At 47.2% G+C, this 12,321-nt stretch overlaps 1 pseudogene; it reads right to left on the reverse strand.

Moving 5' to 3' along the window:
• Positions 1-3,581: 3,581 nt before the first annotated feature.
• On the reverse strand, positions 3,582-12,061 carry LOC139325599 (zinc finger protein 585A-like; annotated as a pseudogene).
• Between the last annotated feature and the right edge of the window lie 260 nt (positions 12,062-12,321).

The raw sequence follows: 12,321 nt of genomic DNA on the forward strand, positions 1-12,321 counted from the left end.
CTGCAGACATCCGCCTGCCCTCCCAGAGCACCGTTGCACTGCCGCCGTTCGCTTTCTTCCTTCGCCCGCCGCGAAACGAAAGTTCCAGGAGGGCAGGCAAATGTTCCGGGGCTGCTGAACATGGGGGCTGCATGTGGCACACCAAGACATCAGTCTGCCCTCCCGGAGCACCACAACCACTGTTTGCTTTAGTTTTACGACGGGAGAAGGAAGAAAGCGAACGGCGACAGCACAGCGGTGCTCCCTGCAGCCAGGCAGGGAGAGAGGGCAGCCCCTTCCGAGCACAGCGCACGGATGCAGCGGTCAAGGCAGCCCCAGTGCACCTGTTCCTGGGGAGGTGTGGCGATCGCTCGGCCTGGGCCACGGCTGCATCGGCCTCTCCACCTGCGCCATGTCCTGCTACTTCTGGCTGCGCAAATACAAGTGCAGTGACCTGGTCATTGACAAGATGAAGGGCTACCCACAGTGGCTTGTCTGGGTAAGCGCTGCCGCCCAGGCCGAAGGGAAAGCGCCATGGGCTCTGCAGTGGCACGGCTGGGCCTGGCCCTCTCCCTGCACGGGAGCAGTGGTGGGTTGCTCCTGGTTCGCACCAGTTCGCAAGAACTGGTAGTAAAAATTTGTATTAGTTTGGAGAACCAGTAATAACATTGGCTGGCCATGCCCCCGAACTGGTCCCCAGCCCTGTTACCACTCACTACCTGTACCCACCTACCTCATCAGAGGCTTTTTAATTTTTTTTTACTTTTAAAAGCATTTTTTCTACAACCTCGTCGCCAAAAAAATGCTTTTAAAAGTAAAAAAAAAAAAAGAATGATGAGGTGGGCGGGGTAAGCGAGCGGCAACCAGGCCGGGGACTGGTTCGAGGGCGTGGCCAGCCAATGTTGTTACCGGTTCTCCAAAATACTACAAATTTTTACTGATCTTATAATCGTACGGCTCAGCTGGAATCGTCAGAGGCTTTTAAAAGCATTTTTTTGTGCAACCTCAAGGTTGTAGAAAAAAATGCTTTTAAACGTTAAAAAAAGGAGGCCATGCCCACCCAGTCACATTACCCCACTAAGCCACACCCACAAAATAAGGCACGCCCACAGAACCGGTAGTAAAAATTTTTAGAACCCACCCCTGCACGGGAGGGAGGGAGGGGGAGGAGAAAGTGAATGAGATATACAGTAGTTCGATGGATAGATAAGACTCATGAAGGGAGGGAGAAAAAAAAGAGAAGGAAGGACCACTGAACCCTGGCTTCAGAAGACTCTTTGAAACAACACAGCAATCTAGGGTTGGAAGGGATCTCGGAGGTCATCTAGTCCAACCCCCTGCTCCAGCAGAAGATCCTTACAGAATCATAGAATAGCAGGGTTAGAAGGGACCTTGGAGGTCATCTAGTCCAACTCCCTGCTCCAGCAGGAAACCTTATATCGTCTGGATTATTTTGGTGTCTCTAAGAGAGAGGAAAATTGCCAGACCGCAATTGAGCCTAAAATTTTGGTTGCTAAGCAAGAGCGTTGTTAAGTGAGTTTTGCCACATGTTACTCAATCCATGGCATCTCCTGGGTCTAAGGATCATGTGCAGGCTAGGGAAATGAATCTGAAGGAGTGTGTAATGTTCTAATGTACAGAAGTTATAGTTAAAGTGGACTCTGGGTGTGTTTTTCCAAACTCAGTAAGTGAGGTTGAATGTGAAAAGTTTTAGAACAGCTCTGTGTATGTGTATGTGTATGTGTATGTACATATACATACACTATATATAGTAGATGATGAATCTTTGTGTGTGCCTATACACACACTATACTATGTCATTGTATTTTGTTGAGGACGTTTCAGGCCAGGCAAGGCGCCCTTTGACCTGACTGATGTCAAGTTGGCCACGTCCAGCCAGCCACATGACCACAAAGCCACACCCACAGAACCGGTAGTAAAAAATTTTGAATCCCACCAGTGCCCAGCACTCCCAGTCCAGGTGCTCCTGGCCGCCTGGCATCATAACCCGCTTTCTCTCCCCGCTGGAGAGGTCACAATCGCTATTGCCAGCCTCAAAGAAGCATTGAATATAGTGATCCTTCCCTGTATTATAATTATGATTTAAATTTACTGGCCACCTGATCCCCGGAGACTCCTGGCACTTTGCAAATGTTAAAACACGTTTTATTATTTATTTATTTATTTATTAATTAGTTTGATTTATATATGCCGCCCTTCTCAGGAGACTCAGGGCGGCTTACAATACATTAAGCAATAGCCTTCATACTTTTGTATATACCTGCTTAGTAGGTGTTCTTTTTTTATACAAAGTCAGCTTATTGCCCCCACAAACCGGGTTCTCATTTTACGTACCTCGGAAGGATGGAAGGCTGAGTCAACCTTGAGCCTGGTAAGAATTGAACTTGCAGTAATTGCAGGCAGCTGGCAGCTAAGTACTACTTTAACAGCAGCAGTTTAGTCCACTGCACCACCAAGGCTCTTTTGTTGTTGTGCGACACCTACATTGTGGGGAAGGGTGGCAGGACAAACGATTAAGAAGATCAAAATGATTTCAGAATACACTTTTCCCCATTTTGTTTAGAAACTTCTGGGTAGTTTATCTCCTTGCCTTATTTTCCTTTTGTGGAATAGTTTTCATGGTGCTCATAATTTAGTCCACCTTCCTGGGTGCTTACCTGGGCCTCCCTTCCTTCTCATTCTGAATCCTTCGACTCTCTTGCAGTTGTTTTCCGACTTCCACAGAAGCAAAGATCTTACCTGTCAGAAAGCACTTAGCCAGGATGTTGGATCTTGCTTACAAGAAAAACCTCAAAACTACATAGCTAGAACATGAAAGTAGAAACTTTAATCCAACACATTAAAACACAAAACACTGAATATAAAAACAAAAACAAAAGTCGGGTGCCAATCCATGCCAACTTCTCATTCTCTGATCTCCCAGCGCCTGGGTTTTCTAGGTGTTTAAGGCTAGAAGGGTGGAGGCCTTTTAAAAATATGTATCTCACAAAGCTTCGTTGGCCTTAGAGTTCCTTGTAGCGGTTTCTGTTGGAAGACAAGGGGACCATTCAGGGAATCCAACTGACAAGTTTCCGTGTCTGGGGATGGTCTTACATGGTAGGGATATTTCGGAAACCCATAGAGATTGTATAAAACAATGGCAGGGAGAAGCTCTGTTACATGCACAACAATGAAGACCAGATTAGCCCTAGATTCAGCCAGGGAAAACTCTTGCTTCAATTAGGCACCGAGTGGGGGGACCATTTAAAGACAATTTATTAGAGGATAAGAGATTTCCCTTAATGAAAAGAGGGAATCCAGGACACAGAATCGAGTTTCATTTCATACTCCACACAATAGAAAGAGTACAGAACAAGAGTTGATTGTGGAAGAAATCAGAATGGATAAAAAAAAAAATTAATTTAACTTTTTTTATTATTTAAATCAGATTTCTTTTATTGCATGGAAGAAATCATCCTGCTCAATTACTTACATTAGAGACATGGACAGGAACGTCCCATAATATTAAGCACAAGCATTGAAATGAGCATTGCATTAAAAAGAGAACGTTCACATGGGAAATGGCATCATGAGTCCCGTAATTCTGTTGTGAAAAGGTACAATTTCAGCCAGTTGAAACATCTCGTATGTACAATTGAAAATATTAACGTTATTAACCCTAAGAGCTTGTGCACTCGGAACAAATTCATAGTGTGTCTATTCACACTTGACCAAATTGAATACGCCATTCAATTCAATGCCTGAGATACACACTGTGACTGAAGATCTTCTCACACTCAGGCATGTTTATCATTTTTCTCCCACGTGAATTATTTGGTGCCGATGGATGCCTCCACGCTCAGTAGAGCTCTTTCCACACTCCAGGCATTTGTAGGGTTCCTCTCCTGTGTGGATTCTTAGGTGGCTTTGAAGATGGTCATTTGCTGTGAAGGATTTTTCACATTCTGGGCATTGATATTTCCTTTCTACCTCCTGGATCCTTTGGGGACTCCCTGGTCTTCCGAAGGACCCTCCACCCACCCTCCAGGCATTCATATGGCTTCTCTCTGCAATGGATCCTTTGGTGTTCATAAAGGTTTCCCCTCAGATTGAAGCTCCTCCCACACTCCAGGCATTTATTTTCTCCAGTGTGGATGCTTAGATTGCCTTTGATGAAGATCATTATTTTTGAAGGATTTTTCACATTCCCCGCATTATTACTGTTTTTGTAAATGGATCCTTTGATGGCTATAAAGATTGCTGATATGACCAAAGTTCTTTCCACACTCCAGGCACTTATAAGGTTTTTCTCCTGAGTGGATCATTTGATGTGCATAAAGGCTGCTCGTCCGACTAAAGCTCTTTCCACTCAAAGCATTTATAAGGTTTTTCTCCTGTGGGGATTTTTAGATGGCTTTTAAGCAATTCTTTTGTTCTGAAGGATTTTTCACACTCCAGGCACTGTTATTTCTCTTCTCCCTCCTGGATCCTTTGGGGACTCCCTGGTCTTCGGAAGAACCCACCGCCCTCCACTTATTCAGTTTCTCTACCCAGTGGATCCTTTGATGTCTATAAAGGTTTCCCAAATGATTGAAGAGCTTTCCACATTCTAGGCACTTATGAGGTTTTTCTCCTGTGTGGATCTTTTGATGTTGATAAAGGTTGTTCCTCCAACTGTAGCTCTTTCCACACTCCAGGCACTTATGAGGTTTTTCTCCTGAGTGGATTCTTAGATGGCTTTCCAGAAGGTCAGTTCTTTTGAAGGATTTTTTGCCTTCCGGGCATTGATATTTCTTTCCTTCCTGCTGGATCCTTCGGGGCTTTGGGGGTCTTCCAAAGGACCCTCCACCCTCGAGGATTTTCTTCAAATGGAGTCTTTGATGTTTATCAAGGTTGCTCCTCTGACTGAAGTTCTTTTCACACTCTAGGCATTGGTATGGTTTCTCTCCAGAATGGATCCTTTGATGTCTATAAAATTTTCCCAACTGACTGAAGCGTTTTCCACATTCTAGGCATTTATGAGGTTTTTCTCTTGTGTGGGTCCTTTGATGTTTATAAAGGTTGTCCCTGCAGTTGAAGCTCTTTCACACTCCAGGCACTTGTGAGGTTTTTCTCCTGAGTGGATGCTAAGATGCCTTTGAAGATGGCACTTTCTTTTGAAGGATTTTCCACAATCAAGGCATTTGTATGGCTTCTCTCTGGAATGGATGTCTATTTGATGTCTATTAAAGATGGTCCTATAATTGAAGCTCTTTCCACAGTCCAAGAATTCAAATGGATTCTTTCTTGAGCGGATCCTTATATGTCTATTAAAGCTGCTCCTGTAGTTGAAGCTCTTTCCACATTCTAGGCATTTGTGGGGTTTTTCTCCTGTGTGGATCCTTAGATGGCTTTCTAGATTTTCATTATTTTTGAAGGTTTTCCAACATTCCGGGCACTGATGTTCCTTTGCTTCCTCCTGGATCCTTCGGGGCTTTGGGGGTCATCCGAAGGAGCCTCCGCCCTCCAGGCCCGTCTCAGGGTCTCCGCCCGTTTCCTCCTCCACGCATCGCCCTCCAGGCAGCCGCCTTTCCCGTGCTCCCCCTGGGCTCCTCCCGCCTGCAGCCCCAGAGCCCCCTCCGGCCTTTCCCCGCCGTCTCCCGGGGAAGCCGCACCGGGACCGGGCAGGGCTGCTCCACGGGTCCACTCTCCTTCTCCTCCTCTCGGGCGGCGCCTCTTTCCTGCATCTGCCGCCATCCTCCGTCCTCCTGCAGGGGGGAAAGAGAAGAGGGTCACGGCTGCGTTCCCTTCCCCACAGGGGAGGCCCAGGCCCAAACCCCTGCCTCCCATGGGCCTCCCGGGCATGCTCCAGGCGGACAAGGCCTCCTTCCCAGCCTCCCATCTCCCTCCCCGCCCTCAAGACTAGGCCTCGAGATTCCAAGCCTCCCTCCTCAGGAGACCCTCCCAGACTTCAACTCCCAGCATTCCCTGCGCCCAACCTGCATCATCCCGGCTTCTCTGTCGCCGATTCAGGCAGCTTCCCTCATTGCCCGTTTTGTTTCCGGAAGTGGAGGCTTCACACACTTTTTTCTCCACTAGTTCCGCTTTTTCCTTTGGAGGATCCGCCCCTCGGAGTCCATTTGCCAATCGCCGACATCCCGAGCGCGATCGATCAGGGTCCTTCTTCCTGCAACAAGGCAGATGGCACCTGTGCAGTTCCGGGGTTCTTACACTTCGAGTGGAGGTGGGACGGGGTGGGGGGGTGGGGGAAGGATTCATATCAGCCCATGAAGGGCAGCCAGTTGGGTCTATTGTGGGACCTTAGGAGACCCTAAATTTGAATCAGCCGCTCTTTGTGTCCTGAATTCCCTCTTTTCTTTGAGGGAAATCTCTTTGCTACAATACTCTTAATAAATTGCCTTTGAATGCTCATCCCACTCAGTGCCTAATTGAATCAAGTGTGCTGTGGCTGAATCTATTGCTAATTTCACCTTTATTGTTCTGGGTGTTAAAGAGCTTCTCCCTGCCGTTGTTTGATATAATCTGATAGAAAATTATCTTAAAATAGATTTTTACCCCAAAAGCATTTTATTAAAATAAATTTGTTAAAAAGAAATGATTTAAGTTTAAAAAAACTGATTTTCATATTTTAAAATTGATTTTTATCGACCCTGATTTTTTCCATCCAATCAACTCTTTACTTTTTCTACTGTTGTGGAGTATAAAATGAAACCTGATTCTGTGTCCTGGATTTCCTCTTTTCATTGAGGGAAACCTCTTTGTTACAATACTCTTAATAAATTGCCTTTAAATGCTCATCCCACTCAGATCCTAATTGGAGCAAGTGTGCTGTGGCTGAATCTAGGACTCATTTGGCCTTTATTGTTTGGGGTGCGAAGGAGCTTCTCCCTGCCATTGTTTAATATAATCTATGTGGATTTCCCAAATGTGGGTACCTATTAAGACCATCCCCAGGCATCTGAAGCTGTCACTTGTATTCCCTGAATGGTCCTCTTCTCTTCCAGCAGAAACCCCTACAAGGGACTCTCTAAGGCCAACAAACATTTGTGATATATGAGCCATATTCTTAAAAGGCCTCCACCCTTTTAGCCTTAAACACCTGGCTCTTCCCCAGGTGCTGGGAAGTCAGACAATGAGAAGGTGGCATGGATTGGCCCCAGGTTTTTGTTTGATCATTTTTCTTTTTATGTTTTATTGTGTTGGATACTTTTGAAAACGCCCTTTTGGGAGCTGCACAGAGTTGACTGAAAGATGGGCAGTTATAAGAACGTTTTAAACGAATAAGACTCATTGGGGACCTGTTTGGTCCTCCCACTAGGTGCAGAGACTGGGTGTTACCCAGGTGTCAGGATAGGGAAAGTCCCCCATTCCTCTGCTTTCTGTTCATCAGCTAAATGATTAGCAAAAGGTGCATCTAGCTCAGTGGTGTCAAACTCTTATTTCATTCAGGGCTGCATCATGGTTATTTTTGACCTAGGGGGGGGTCCCTGGGTAGGTGTGGCCAGCTCACCTTCACTCTTCTTTTGGGCACCTGTGGTGGCCAAGTGCTACGACAGGATTTCCCTCAGACCCTCCCTCCCTCATAATCTTCCTTCCTTCCTCCTGCCCTCCCTTCCCTTTTCTTCTTTTTCCTTCCCTCTTTCCTTGTTTTTCCTCCCTCCCTCCCTTCTCGTCTTTCTTTCTTTGCCTTTCCGCTTTCCTGTCCCTTCTTGGATGCTCAAATGCAAAAGGAGAAACATTTATTTTGCTTTTAGTTTCTTTTCCTAATCCTCTGCCGGTGAAAATGGAGGGGGGGGTGGAGGCCACATTTACGCTGGCGGAGGAGTGGAGGCGGCCGTTGCAGCTGAAAACGGGGCCGGTAGGGCTACACGCTTCCCTCCCGAGCTCTCTTTTCGCTGGCAGAGGCATTGTGAGCCAGTCCGATCTGTTCCCCACGGGCCAGATCCAAGCATCCTTCAGTTTGACGCCCCTGATCTAGTTCCTCCGATTGGGCAGTCCGTCATATACACCTATGGCAACCTCATTCCGTTTTCCTTTCATATTAACCCAAATGCATTCAAGGTGGTTTTCTTCATTTTTTATTTTTTGCATTTCTACAAAGGTGCAGCTGTTTAAGTGCAACTCCACCTCTTTTTATTGGTGTTTTGAAAAATTTAAATCCTCCTGAGTTTCATCCCACCATGTTTCAATAATGGCAGCAACCTCATCTTTGCTCTCGTGTTCTGTGACGTCAGGTTCACTCTGTTTATTCTTCATACTTTGGGTGTTGATGTCTAGGAGGGGGGATGAGAAAGGAGAGGATGAATCCATGTATACTGTATGTGTTTTTGTGGGGTCTGTGGAGGGGCTGGCAAGGCAGATGGGTGGGGGAGCTGGGTGAATTAATCCTTCTTACTGTCTCTGGGATGTATTTTGCGGTTATAGTTCATGACGGTTGGATATATTAACCCCAAATTGTACAGGTAGTACTAACTAGATCTCCAATCAGAATTGAGACAAAAATTTCTGTTCTTGACAGTTGCTGCACCCCATTTTTTGCCATAATTGGCAAGTCATATCCTACAGTTGTGAAGTGAGTTGTGAAGTTGTTATGTGAATCCTCCAATGACTTTGTGGGACACCAGCTGGGAAGGTTACAAATGGTGATGACGTGACCCTGGGACAGCGCAGCCATCATAAATACTTGCCAGTGGCTAAACGCCTGGATTTTGACCACATGGATGCTAGAACAGTCGTAAGTGTGAAAACTGGTCAAGGCCACTTTTTTAAGTGCTGCTAAAACTTCACTAAGTCACTAAGCAAATAGTTGTAGGTCAAGGACTATCTCTACAGTGCGTTAAAAATAATCCAAAATAGCCCCCAAATTGGAACCCACAGAGCTCAAACCTTTTCCTGCAACAAATCTGCAAAACTAGCCCAATTTGGTAGAAAAACCGTTCTGTCAGGTTTCGATGTCCTCTCAAATAAATTGCATTTCCAAACAATTAATCTTTGCTGAAATCTTCCATTTATTGAGTACAACAATCGTTCAACTGCCCACACTGTTTCCAACTCACATTTCAACTCAATCCCAAACTGTCCTCCTAGACACGGTTTGGCTTTTCAAGGAAAAGAAAATGCCATTGTTGATTTTTACCCTGATGTTATCCTCAATAAAGTTCAATAAAGTTTTGCAAACTCAGAAGATATAAATATGGGAATTCTCAAATTCGAAATAAATGTCTCTTCCCACTGAAAAACTTTCCGTCCCAGAAACTCAACTGGTTTCTAATCAGCTAGAAACGATGCCTGATCAGGTTCTCCAGGATTGTCTGGGACAAAACACATCCTCTCCACAACTGCTGGGAAGAGGCTCTGCGGTATCCGAAGCAGCACATTAGATTCAGTCAGTTTTCTTCCATATGAAGAAGTCTAACAATCGGAGCAGCCCTCAACTGCAGCCCTTGGACAGGGACCAGGCAGGGATCTCGTCTACAGCTGCCCAGTTGAGAATCCAACATTCCTGAACCACTGACAGATTTACATCCGGACTCATACAAAGCCTCCCGCCCCTCCCAGGACAGCCTGTTCTGCTAGTTGCCATAAGAATGACTGACAGCAGTCAAAGTCAGGTCTGGGACCCTGGGCATGGCCCTGGAAGACTAAAGGAATTTATTAAAAGAAAAATATATTAAATTTATTAAAAGTGAAAGTTTTAATTGGATTTTACTACCTTTCTTGCCAGGCATTTTTGTGGTTTTTCTCCTGAGTGGATCCTTTGGTGTGTACAAAGGCTGCTCCTCTGACTGAAGCTCTTTCCACACTCCAGGCACTTATGCGGTTTCTCTCCCCAATGGATCCTTTGATGTGTATAAAGGTTGCTCCTCTGACTGAAGCTCTTTCCACACTCCAGGCACTTATGAGGTTTTTCTCCTGAGTGGCTCCTTTGATGTGTATAAAGGTTGCTCCTCTGACTGAAGGTCTTTCCACACTCCAGGCACTTATGAAGTTTTTCTCCTGAGTGGCTCCTTTGATGTGTATAAAGGTTGCTCCTCTGACTGAAGCTCTTTCCACACTCCAGGCACTTATGAGGTTTCTCTCCTGAGTGGCTCTTTTCATGTGTATAAAGGTTGCTCCTCCGACTGAAGCTCTTTCCACACTCCAGGCACTTATGAGGTTTCTCTCCTGAGTGGCTCCTTTCATGTGTATAAAGGTTGCTCCTCTGACTGAAGCTCTTTCCACACTCCTGGCATTTATGAGGTTTTTCTCCTGTGTGGCTCCTTTGATGTGTATAAAGGTTGCTCCTCTGACTGAAGCTCTTTCCACACTCCTGGCATTTATGAGGTTTTTCTCCTGAGTGGCTCCTTTGATGTGTATAAAGATTGCTCCTCCGACTGAAGCTCTTTCCACACTCCAGGCACTTATGAGGTTTCTCTCCTGAGTGGCTCCTTTGATGTGTATAAAGATTTCCCCTCTGACTGAAGCTCTTTCCACACTCCTGGCATTTATGAGGTTTTTCTCCTGTGTGGCTCCTTTGATGTGTATAAAGGTTGCTCCTCTGACTGAAGCTCTTTCCACACTCCTGGCATTTATGAGGTTTTTCTCCTGAGTGGCTCCTTTGATGTGTATAAAGATTGCTCCTCCGACTGAAGCTCTTTCCACACTCCAGGCACTTATGAGGTTTTTCTCCTGAGTGGCTCCTTTGATGTTTATAAAGATATCTCCTCTGACTGAAGCTCTTTCCACACTCCTGGCATTTATGAGGTTTTTCTCCTGTGTGGCTCCTTTGATGTGTATAAAGGTTGCTCCTCTGACTGAAGCTCTTTCCACACTCCAGGCACTTATGAGGTTTTTCTCCCCAGTGGCTCCTTTGATGTGTATAAAGGCTGCTCCTCTGACTGAAGCTCTTTCCACACTCCAGGCACTTATGAGGTTTTTCTCCTGAGTGGCTCCTTTGATGTCTATAAAGGTTGCTCCTCTGACTGAAGATCTTTCCACACTCCAGGCAGTTATGAGGTTTTTCTCCTGAGTGGCTTCTTTGATGTGTATAAAGGCTGCTCCTCTGACTGAAGATCTTTCCACACTCCAGGCACTTATGAGGTTTTTCTCCTGAGTGGCTCCTTTGATGTCTATAAAGGTTGCTCCTCTGACTGAAGATCTTTCCACACTCCAGGCAGTTATGAGGTTTTTCTCCTGTGTGGCTCCTTTGATGTGTATAAAGGCTGCTCCTCTGACTGAAGATCTTTCCACACTCCAGGCAGTTATGAGGTTTTTCTCCTGAGTGGCTTCTTTGATGTGTATAAAGGGTGCTCCTCTGACTGAAGATCTTTCTATACTCCAGGCAGTTATGAGGTTTTTCTCCTGAGTGGCTTCTTTGATGTGTATAAAGGCTGCTCCTCTGACTGAAGCTCTTTCCACACTCCAGGCACTTGTGAAGTTTTTCTCCTGAGTGGATAATTAGGTGGCTTTGAAGATTTCCTTTTCTTTTGAAGGATTGTTTGCATTCTGGGCACTGATGTTCCTTTGCTTCCTCCTGGATCCTTCGGGGCTTTGGGGGTCTTCCGAAGGAGCCTCCGCCCTCCAGGCCCGTCTCGGGGTCTCCGCCCGTTTCCTCCTCCCTGCATCGCTCTCCAGGCAGCCGCCTTTCCCGGGCTCCCCCTGGGCTCATCCCTCCTGCAGCCCCGGAGCCCCCCGGCCTTTCCCCGCCGTCTCCCGGGGAAGCCACGCCAGGACTGGGCAGGGCTGCTCCACGGAGCCCGCTCTCCTCCTCCTCCTCTCGGGCGGCGTTTCCTGCATCCGCTGCGATCCTCCGTCCTCCTGCAGGGGAGAGAGAGAAGAGGGTCACGGCTGCGTCCCCTTCCCTCAGGGGAGGCCCAGGCCGAAGCCCCCGCCTCCCACGGGCCTCCTTCCCAGCGTCTGCCCGCCAGACTAGGCCTCGGGCGCCCCGGCCTCTCCTCCCCCTCAGGCCTCCTTCTCCGGAGGACCCTCCCGAACTGCGACTCCCGGCGTGCCCTGCGTCTTACCTGCATCAAGGCGCATGCGCAACCGAATCGAAAAAGTTTTTCCGTTGCCTCTCCGATTCCGAAAGAGAGGGCCAGAACGGCCTTCCTCCCTTCCTTTCGGCCAGGCTCCGCCTCTTCCTCCTGGCGTCGCCCCCTGTAGCTCGGCTCTTTTGGTCCGATTGCGGAAGTCGGGATGAAAGCGCTTTTGCCGCCGTCTCGCGTTCATTTGCATCGGGGCAGCTTCTACGCCATCCCATTGGCGGGCGCCGCGTAGCCACGCCCCGTGCTCGACTCTGCAGCGGCCGCCTTCCTGGCTTTCCTCCCGTCTGGGTCCCTCCCCTCGCTTGGCTCCTCCCCTGCG

This window comes from Pituophis catenifer, unplaced genomic scaffold (genome assembly GCF_029215685.1).
Source record: "Pituophis catenifer annectens isolate HBS135680 unplaced genomic scaffold, rPitCat1.0.hap2 SCAF_17, whole genome shotgun sequence".
Classification (NCBI taxonomy): domain Eukaryota; kingdom Metazoa; phylum Chordata; class Lepidosauria; order Squamata; family Colubridae; genus Pituophis; species Pituophis catenifer.